Genomic DNA, 10,402 nt, shown 5'->3' with positions numbered 1-10,402 from the left:
GAGGAGGTTGGATTAAATTTTACCTTCAAAAACAATGAAGGATAACTAATGTGTTTTGATTGGGTTTAGGTAGAGCATGATTTTTTGTCTTAAAAACCTAAGGCTGGGGGTGGTCTGGGTATAGGGATAGTCTCTGTCCAAGGATAATATAATGTCACTTTCAGCCCCTCATTGTAACATCCATTCACTCAATCACAGCTTACTGCCATTCATTTGAGCGCTTCTCTTCCCAAAGAACATACAAGCTTTCAGCTCAACAGCCCTGTTGTCTTGTTCTAAGAGAGAGAGGGGGCCAAATTACCGTTTTTTTATTAAAATACTGACATCGTTAATTGTTGTGATATGGGAGCCACCTGCCAGTGGCTGCTGGAGGCCTAACTCAGACCTGTAGAATGGATCTCTTCATGTGAGAGGATGATGATGATACAAGGAGACTGAGAGGCAATTGTGTTCTCTGACCTCTACTGAGAGGCAGTTGTGTTGTTTAACCTCTCTCCTCTTCCCTCTTCCCTCCAATTTATTTCATTCCCAATACACAGGGAACATCTTCAAAGGCTGCTTTGCAACTCCTTCAAGTTAATGATTAACAGCTGTGGAGGCTCTAGGAGAATTGACCTGCCCTTTCACTTAGGCATGGTCCTTAACAATTAATAAAGTGATTACATTACCCACACAAAAACAGACATAAGATCACCACAAAATAAGAATGCTTGACTTAATATAACCTCCCAAACAAAATTATAAGCTACCAAAACTGAGAACACAAAAGAAGTTCAGGAAAATCAAAAATATAAAATGTTTAAAATAAGAGAAGAAAAAATAAAGATCACAAATAACTTAATATCATAATAAGAATTAGAATCAGCTAAATTTGTACCTATTCCCCAAAACATCACATTACACAGGTACCATGTAAAGCTTTTCTGATAACTTTTTCTTTTCTCCACAGTTTCCTATTATTCTACAGGGATCTTTCTGCAGTCTGGCCTCTTGGGGCTGCCATCATATTCTACAAAGAAGTTTAACCCCTGTACAATCCCTGTACAGTCAATTCCAGAGTGATTGAAATAGCAAATTAGGTGCACACCAGCGAAAATCAGTCTTGGATGAATCATGGACCCCAAGGAATTTATACTGGTAGGAAAGCAATCAGGGGTTATCATAGCTATTAGTCAGTCCTTTATCTCCAGCCTTACTATTTGCTCCATGGGTATGAGAAACAGCAGAGATGGCCCAGGATCTTTCTGTAGCCAGGAAAATAGCTTTAAGGGACATTTCCCATTAGAAAGTATACTCTTCCTATGTGCGTTGTCCAAATAGAGTTCTTAGATGCTTAGTGGTTGGATGCTCTTTTAATCCTGAAAATGACTCTTAGGTAAGTAAATAGATCTGAGACTGGAAGAAGATGGAGGATGTTAGGAAGAGCCAGGATATTCGGATATGTCTGGAGGTCATTCATTCCTATGAGCCAAATGCAAGATATAATATTTAAAATTAGTTTAACATAGACTAGTAAATGTTCATGTTTATATCACATGAGAGATCATGTTGCATGATGAATAGTGAATCAGTCTCTGATTCAGGAAGATATAAATTCAAATTCTGCCTCTCACATATCCTGTATGACCTTGGATCATTGACTTAATCTCTCTGTGCCACAGACAAATCTCTAATATTTTAAACTGTACCCAGTAAAGGCTGATTTGCATTGATACAGGTGTTAATTCAGATAGAACTCCATATACACATACATACATAGATATGTATGAGTGTGTATATATATATATATATATATATATATATATATATATATGTGTATGTATATCATATATTTATATCATGTGCATATATGCATATGTGAATACATATAGATATATATTACATATATATATATATATATATATATATATCTTTCTAAATACAAATATATTTGACCCTTCAAGGCTTACAAAGTACTTTTTTTTTAAATTCTTCTTGGCCCCAGAGTAGAAGAAGAAAAAGTGAATGGAAGTCACAGTCAGAGGTCATGAAGAACTACAGAACAATATAAGCAGGAAGAAGGATAATCTCTAGGCAGGTACCAGGTAAGGTAGTGAAGATGTGTCCAAAAAAGCTAGATTAATTCTCCTCAACATTTTGGTAGATAGCTATGGTGATAGCACATCATCAGATGTAGGAGTTAGGCTAGAAATTAATTGTTTTAAATTTTTAATTATAAGATTTCATGATTTTATATAAATACTGAGTTTCTAGAATTTTGTGCTTCAAGATGAGCCTGAAATAATAGTCAGGTATAAGGAAATTCTTGGAATATTGTAAAAAGTATATTTTATACAACAAAACTTGCTCTATATAGACTTTGATCGATAAACAATTTTAAGCACCTACTATGTGCCAGGTACTATGCTAAGTGCTGCGTTAGAGAAAAAGATCATGTTACATTTTGTGGTCTTTTAATTTTCCTGCTTACTCTTCCTGATGTCTTCCTATGCTCTTTCTTCTTTTTACCTATGCAATAACAAACTTCAGTATAGTTGTGTTTGGATTTTCAATGAATTGACCAAAAATCATTTGCAGCGCATGATTTCTGAACCTAGCCTGGTTCTTAGTTGTGCTGCACAAGACATAAGATATCAGGGCAAAAACAGAATATGCCCAAAACCATAAACAAAATGACATACACTGAGGAACAGCCTATAAATGATATATAGAAACTATTTTTATCCTTTGTGCTTAGATGAATTTGTGTGTGAATTGGTCAAAAACCACAGTAGCACATATTCTCTTTTCTTGGTATCTGCCAACAGGACTCTGTCTAGCACTCTGGACAATGTAGGTTAAGTGTAGGGAATATAGGGTACCTAGATGATGTTCTGTTAAGCAATCACCTTTTGCCCAAAACAATATAGAAAGCAGGGCAGAGTGTGCTGGCAACTCAGTCCTCACGCTGAACAGACGCTGATCTGAAAATTAAAAATTCAGAATTGGAACAGTTTTTATTCAGCAACAGAATGAAAAATATACCTGGAGCAGCTACTCAATTTAAAATAAATAGGATAGAAGATGGAAAAAAATGTCCAAGCATCTTTATTATGAAGATCCAGTTCCTTGGGTTGAAGCTAAGCTGATATGTATAAGGAACAATAAAGTATGATATACATGATAGTAAACTCTGAGGTCTAAGGTATGATCTAGATGACAGTTCAGGAGTTAGAATAAAAGATCTTAAATGAGTTTACCATTTAAACACTTTATAAACTCTTAGATGTTTTTACAAATATCATTTAATGATAACAATAACAACAATAACAATAACCATCAAGCAAGGAAACATTTACTATTCCAGATATTATTAGGTAGTAGGCATACAAATATAAAAAGTGAAAAAAAGAATGAAACATTCTAACTTTCAAGAAACGTACATTTTAATGGAGGAGCCAAAAGTACTTATACAAATTTAGGTAGAATACACATAAATATGGATACATTAAAAAGTAGTGTAATTTACAATGGATTTACAGAAGTAGAGCATGACTATTTGGCAGGAGGAAATCAGGAAAATGTTTTCAATGACATCAACACCTTGCATTTTGAGGATCAAAAGCTTTCAAAAATTGTAGGAGAAAAGGATCATTAATTTACATGAAAATAGGACATCAGATGTCATCAAATTCAATCTCCTCATTTTATAAATAAGGACACCATCTCAGAGTATTTGAATGATCTATTCTAAGTTACAAAAGTGTGAAATGACATAACAAGGTTTTCTGTTTAAAATCAGCACTCGTTCTGGAAATATGTGATCACATACATGAATTTTTAATATAAATAAGCTTATCCCTTCTAGTGCTAGCATTTTAAGATTTTTATATAGACTTTTATTTACTAGTTATATTCATGGTTAATTTTACAGCATTGATAATTGCCAAACCTTTTGTTCCAATTTTTCCCCTCCTTGCCCCCACCCGCTCCCCCAGATGGCAAGTTGACCAATACATGTCAAATATGTCAAATTATAAATTAAATACAATATAAGTATACATGTCCAAGCAATTATTTTGATGTAAAAAAGAATCGGACTTTGAAGTAGCATATAATTAGCCTTGAAGGAAATCAAAAATGCAGGTGGACAAAAATTAAGGGATTGGTAATTCTATGTAGTGGTTCATAGTCATCTCCCAGAGTTCTTTTTGCTGGTTGTAGCTGGTCCAATTTATTACTGCTCTATTGGAACTGATTTGGTTCATCTCATTGCTGAAAGTGGCCACGTCCATCAGAATTGATCATCATATAGTATTGTTGTTGAAGTATATAATTATCTCCTAGTCCACTCATTTCATTCAGCATCAATTCATGTAAGTCTCCCCAGGCCTTTCTGAAATCATCCTGCTGGTCATTTCTTACAAAACAATAATATTTTGTAATATTCATATACCACAATTTATCCAGCCATTCTCAATTGATGGGCATCCACTTAATTTCAGTTTTGACCAATACAAAGAGGGCTGCCACAAACATTCTTGCACATACAGGTCCCTTTCCTTTCTTTAAAATCTCTTTGGGATATAAGACCAGTACTAATACTACTGGATGAAAGGGTATGCACAATTTGATAACTTTTGAGCATAGTTCCAAATTGCTCTACAGAATGGCTGGCTGTATTCACAATTCCACCAACAATGTATCAGTGTCCCTGTTTTCCCACATCCCTCCAACATTCATCATTATTTTTCCTGTCATTCTAGCCAATCTGACAGGTATGTAGTGTATCTCAGAGTTGTCTTAATTTGCATTTCTGTGAATAATAATGACTTGAAGCATCTATTCATATGGCTAGCAGTAGTTTCAATTTCTTCATCTGAGAATCGTTTGTTCATATCCTTTGATCATTTATCAATTGGAGAATGACTTGATTTCTTATAAATTAGAGTCAATTCTCTATATATTTTGAAATGAGGCCTTTATCAGAACCTTTAACTGTGAATATGTTTTCCCAATTTGTTGCTTACCTTCTAATCTTGTCCGCATTAGTTTTGTTTGTACAAAAACTTTTCAATTTGATATAATCAAAATTTTCTATTTTGTGATCAGTAATGATCTCTAGATCTTCTTTGATAATAAATTCCTTCCTCCTCCACAGGTCTGAGTGGTAAACTATCCTATGTTCCTCTAATTTATTTATAATCTCAGTCAATGCTTAGTTTCTGCCATACTAGTTTCCAATTTTCCCAGCAATTTTTGTCAAACACTGAGTTCTTATCCCAAAAGCTGAAGTCTTTGGTTTTGTCAAACACTATATTATTAAAGTTATTGACTGTTTTGTCCTTTGAACCTAACCTGTTCCGCTGATCAACTAGTCTATTTCTTAAGCCAATATCAAATGGTTTTGGTAACTGCTGCTTTATGATATAATTTCAGATCCTGGTACAGCTAGGCCTCCTTCATTTGATTTTTTTTTCATTAATTCCTTGAAATTCTTGACCTTTTGCTTTTCCATATGAACTTTGTTTTATTTTTCTAGGTCATTAAAATAGTTTTTTGGGAGTCTGGTATAGCACTAAATAAATAGATTAGTTTAGGTAGTATTGTCATCTTTATTATATTTGCTTACCCTATCCAAGAACATTTAATATTTTTCCAGTTGGTTAGATCAGACTTAATTTGTGTGGAAAGTGTTTTGTAGTTTTGCTCATAAAGTTTCTGATTTTCCCTTTGCAGAGAGATTCCTAAATATTTTATACTATCAGTAGTTACTTTAAATTGAATTTCTCTTTGTAACTCTAACTGTCGGATTTTAGTTAGTAATATATAAGAATGCTAATGACTTATGTGGGTTTATTTTGTATCCTGCAACTTTTTAAAGATGTGGATTATTTCTAATAGCTTTTAGTAGAATCTCTGGGGTTCTCTAAGTATACCATCATATTATCAGCAAAAGAGTGATAAGTTGGTTTCCTCATTACCTACTCTAATTCCTGTAATCTCTTTCTCAACTCTTATTGCCAAAGCTAGCATTTCTAATACAATACTGAATAGGAATGGTGATAGTAGCCAACCTTATTTCCTCCTGATCTTATTGGGAATGGTTGCAGTTTATCCCATTACATATGATGCTTACTGATGATTTTAAATAGATGCTACTGATTATTTTAAGGAAAAGTCCATTTATTCCTATCCTCTCAAGTGTTTTTTAATAGGAATAATTGTTGGATCTTATTAAATGATTTTTTGCATCTATTAAGATGATTATATGGTTTTTAATTTGGTTATTAATATGGCCAATTATACTGATAGTTTTCCTAATATTGAACCAACCCTGCATTCCTGGTATAAATTTTAGTTGATCATGGTGTATTATCCTGGAATGATTTTCTGTAGTCTTTTGCTAATATCTTATTTAAGATTTTAGCATCAATATTCACTTGGAGATTGGTCTATAATTTTCTTTCTCTGTTTTCAACCTACCTGGTTTAGGTATCAGTACTATGTGTCATAAAAGGAATTTGGTTGGACTCTTTCATTCCCTATTTTTTCAAATAGTTTATATACAACTGGGACTAATTGTTCTTTAAATGTTTGGTATAATTCTCATATAAATTCTTCTAGTCCTGGGGATTTTTCTTAGGGAGTTGATTAGTAGTTTGTTCTATTTCTTTTCTGAAATGAGACTATTTAAGCAATTTATTTCCTCCTCTGTTAATCTGGGAAGGCTATACTTTTGGAGGTAGTCATCTATTTCACTTAGATTATCAAATTTATTGTCATAAAGTTGGGCAAAGTAACTTCTTATTTCTCTAATTTTCTCTTCATTTGGTGAAAAGTTCTCCTTTTCATTTTTAATACTAATAATTTGATTTTCCTCTCTCCTTTTCCTAATCAGATTTACTAGAAGTTTATCTATTTTATTGGTTTTTCATAAAACCAACTCTTAGTTTTATTTATTAGTTCAATTGTTTTTACTTTCAATATTATTAATTTCTCCTTTTAATTTTTGAATTTCAAGTTTAGTATTTGATTGGGGTTTTTAATTTGGTCTTTTTCTAGCTATTTAAGTTAGCATTTTAAGTTTTAACTAATTTGGGCTGAAATATTTTGAAAATTTCTCTGTCCTGGGCTAATTAACATATTTACCTTCTTTGTAGAGACTCACTTTCCTCATTATAAACCTCAGTTCTGAACTCTGGGATCTATTTATAATCTTGGGGCTGGAAAGGTAAGATATACACCTAAGCTAATTAGCATAGGATCAAAGGGAATTTGAAACAGACAATTGTAGAGCCAGTAAAGGATATATCCTCTGCATAGAGATCAACAAGTTATTTCATAATTGTAGAGAACAACTATTTGACCATGATCCCAAGGTACCATTACTGAAGCATGTTTTTAGTGTAAAGACTTGACTTTCAAGGGATAATTTATACTATCCTATCATAATTGAGGCCATGGTGGAATGAACTTCTATGCTTCCTTTTTCCACTTTCTTTCCCAACCCATCCTCAAAAGGAACAGCTATTAGACTATTCTTAGGGCTGCTACAATCTCTTACCTTAATGCACCTGAAGTAAGCCTCCCTCTCCTCTGGGCTATGGTTTTGCAATCCTGCTCAGCTACATAAGTAAATTTGCTCATTACACTGGTTACAATGCTTTTGCATTCATTAATTCTAAAAGTTGGGCATTTAAGATTCTTGTGTCTGCTTTTCATGCTATTTCTTGCAGTGAGCCACCATTTTCATCTTTGTATAAAGTTGCTCTACCATCAATTATATTTTCCCTCTGCTTTTCTAATTCCCTCTCTCTGCAAAGATTCTCTGTCCTAACATGGTATCATTGGGTATGTGTGTATGATCTCCATCCCTGTGCATAGTTGTGAACATTAAAGATTGTTGAAATATGATTGATCTTTCTTCTGACCAAATGTTGACACATGCTCTAAAAGTCCCTAGATATTCAGTCAATTCAAGAAGCATTTATTAAGCACCTGTTATGTGAAAGGCAGCATAATATAATGATTAGGGAGTAGGTCACAAAAGCAGCACGACCTGGGCTCAATTCACTCTTGTGCTACATCTAACAGTGGTAACTCTGGGCAAGTCAGTCTCTAAGATTAGAAATTGCAAAGAATTGATGGAAGGAGTTTCCTTATTTGGAAGCTTTCTATACCAATAGAATCACAAGTCTGTTTGTTAACACTGTATTTACATAGAATATTTGGTGATAGGTGCTGGGATGAAAAGAAAAACAGTCAATATCCAGAAGCAGCTTACAGTTCACTGAGAGGCAAGGGGAACCATATCACATATAAATGAACTATATGTTTTCATGAAATCAGACATGCACCTATATATATGTGTGTGTGTGTGCATATATATACACATGTCATATATATGTGCATATCATAATATAACTATGTGCATATGGAAAAGGAAAGAATAAGGGATTAAGGAAAACAACAACTTGATACGTAAAGAAGATAATGACATAATATCTTGGAAAAACCATTGGAAATAATTCACCTTGATAATTCTTTGTGCAGTACATCAATATAAAAATTTGAATAAAGCTAAAATCAAAGATTCTGGGCTCAGATATTAGTTATAATCTTTATTTTCTGTGTAACTAGAACATCCAATCTCAGTGTTGTCATTTGTAAAGTGAAGGAGTTGGACTACTACTTCTGAGCATCTTGCCATCCCTTTAGCTGGGATCCTTTAGCTGTAGAGGAAGAAGCAGTCAATTTGCATTGTATCCTATTGTTCTGTGGGGCCAATGTTTCTTTCTCTAATACTGTTTCATTTGCCACTGAACATGAAGTGGAAATTAAAGCAGCAAATGAAATAATCATACACTGAAAAAGATATGTTGAAAAACTACACATAAGGAGGAATTTGTGAAATACAGCTTTTCTGTTGCCTTTATTTCAAGGATGATTAATCTTTATCAGTTTCATCTTCACCTTCATTCTTAGGATTAGAAGTACTGAGGGTTTCTCTCATCATGGGGCTCTGAAAAGTATAGTAACTAGTAACTATTTTCTCAGGTTTCAAGGACATTGATTCTAGTACAACAGGCTCTAATATTTTGTTCACCTATGTGTCTGTTTGTGTTATTCTCCATCCTTTTGTGTAGTTTTGAACCCGGACCAGACACTTAGAACCTGAGCATGCTGTCCCTGAAGTCTCATCATGATAAAAACACCACAGAACCAGCTTCTCAGCTTTTTTTCCTGGTGGGGATTCTGGCCTAGGGCCTTTCACTACTGGCTGAGTATTCCCGTGTTCCTCCTGTATATTATGACTCTCCTGGGGAATGCCCTCATCATCCTCACTGTCAAGCTGGAGCCTACTCTTCATCAGCCCATGTTTTACTTTCTCTGTATGCTGGGTCTCAATGATGTGGCCATTGCTTCTGCCACAGCCCCCAAGATGCTCAGCATCTTTTGGCTGGATACTCACCTTATTGCATTTGATGAGTGCCTGGCACAGATGTACTTTATCCATACTTTCTGCATCATCGAGTCTGCCTTATTGGTCTCCATGGCCTTTTGACCGATATGTGGCAATCTGCCACCCACTACACTATACCACTATTCTGACCAACCCTTTGGTCATTAGGATGGATTGGCTGGGGCTGCCAGGGCCATTATCATGGTCCTTCCTTGTCCACTTCTCATATTAAGACTACCCTACTGCACTAAGTACATCATTAAACATGCCTATTGCAGAGCACATGGCCATAGTTAAATTGGCATGTGCCAACACCCTCATCAACCGAGCATATGGCATCTGTTGCACTTTCTGTTATGATACTAGACCTAACACTTATAACCATATCCTACATCAAAATCCTCCAGGCAGTCTTCAGGTTGTCCTCTAAGGATGCCCTGCAGAAAGCCCTGGGCACATGTGCTGCACATGTTTCCACAATTTTGGTCTCCTACATACCTGCCCTTTTTAGCTTCCTCACTCATCGTATTGGCAAGAAGTGCCTCCATCCATTCACATCATCTTTGCTAGCGTGTACCTTTTGGTACCTCCTACAGTAAACCCTTTAATCTATGGTGTGAAAACAAAACAGATCCGTGATAGAGTAATGGAACTCTTCTGCCCAAACCAAAAGTATGGGAAACACTATGATTCATAAAAAATAAGTAGGAATAGATCATATAGAGATGAACAAAGGATAAACATCTCATTTTGTAAATATTTATTAAAGTTCTACTAAGTTAAAAGATATAGTGTGAGGTAGGTATACTCAATAATCTCAGATTGATCTGAAATTTCAACGAATTAGAAATTATCTCTAGAAAGACAGGACACAACTCTATTTGCGTATTCTGTGTGACTCTTATACAAGTCTTCTCATATACATGCACCCATTTTTCAGGGGTTCTTGCTTATATT

General features: G+C 34.6%; 1 pseudogene; it reads left to right on the top strand.

Annotated features, from left to right (window-relative positions):
* The first annotated feature begins 9,162 nt into the window (after nucleotides 1-9,162).
* Nucleotides 9,163-10,142, top strand: LOC116422611 (annotated as a pseudogene).
* Nucleotides 10,143-10,402: the final 260 nt, after the last annotated feature.

Source organism: Sarcophilus harrisii, chromosome 3 (genome assembly GCF_902635505.1).
Source record: "Sarcophilus harrisii chromosome 3, mSarHar1.11, whole genome shotgun sequence".
Classification (NCBI taxonomy): domain Eukaryota; kingdom Metazoa; phylum Chordata; class Mammalia; order Dasyuromorphia; family Dasyuridae; genus Sarcophilus; species Sarcophilus harrisii.
Note: the sequence above shows the minus strand (reverse complement) of the source record. Positions and strands in the feature narration are given on the sequence as shown.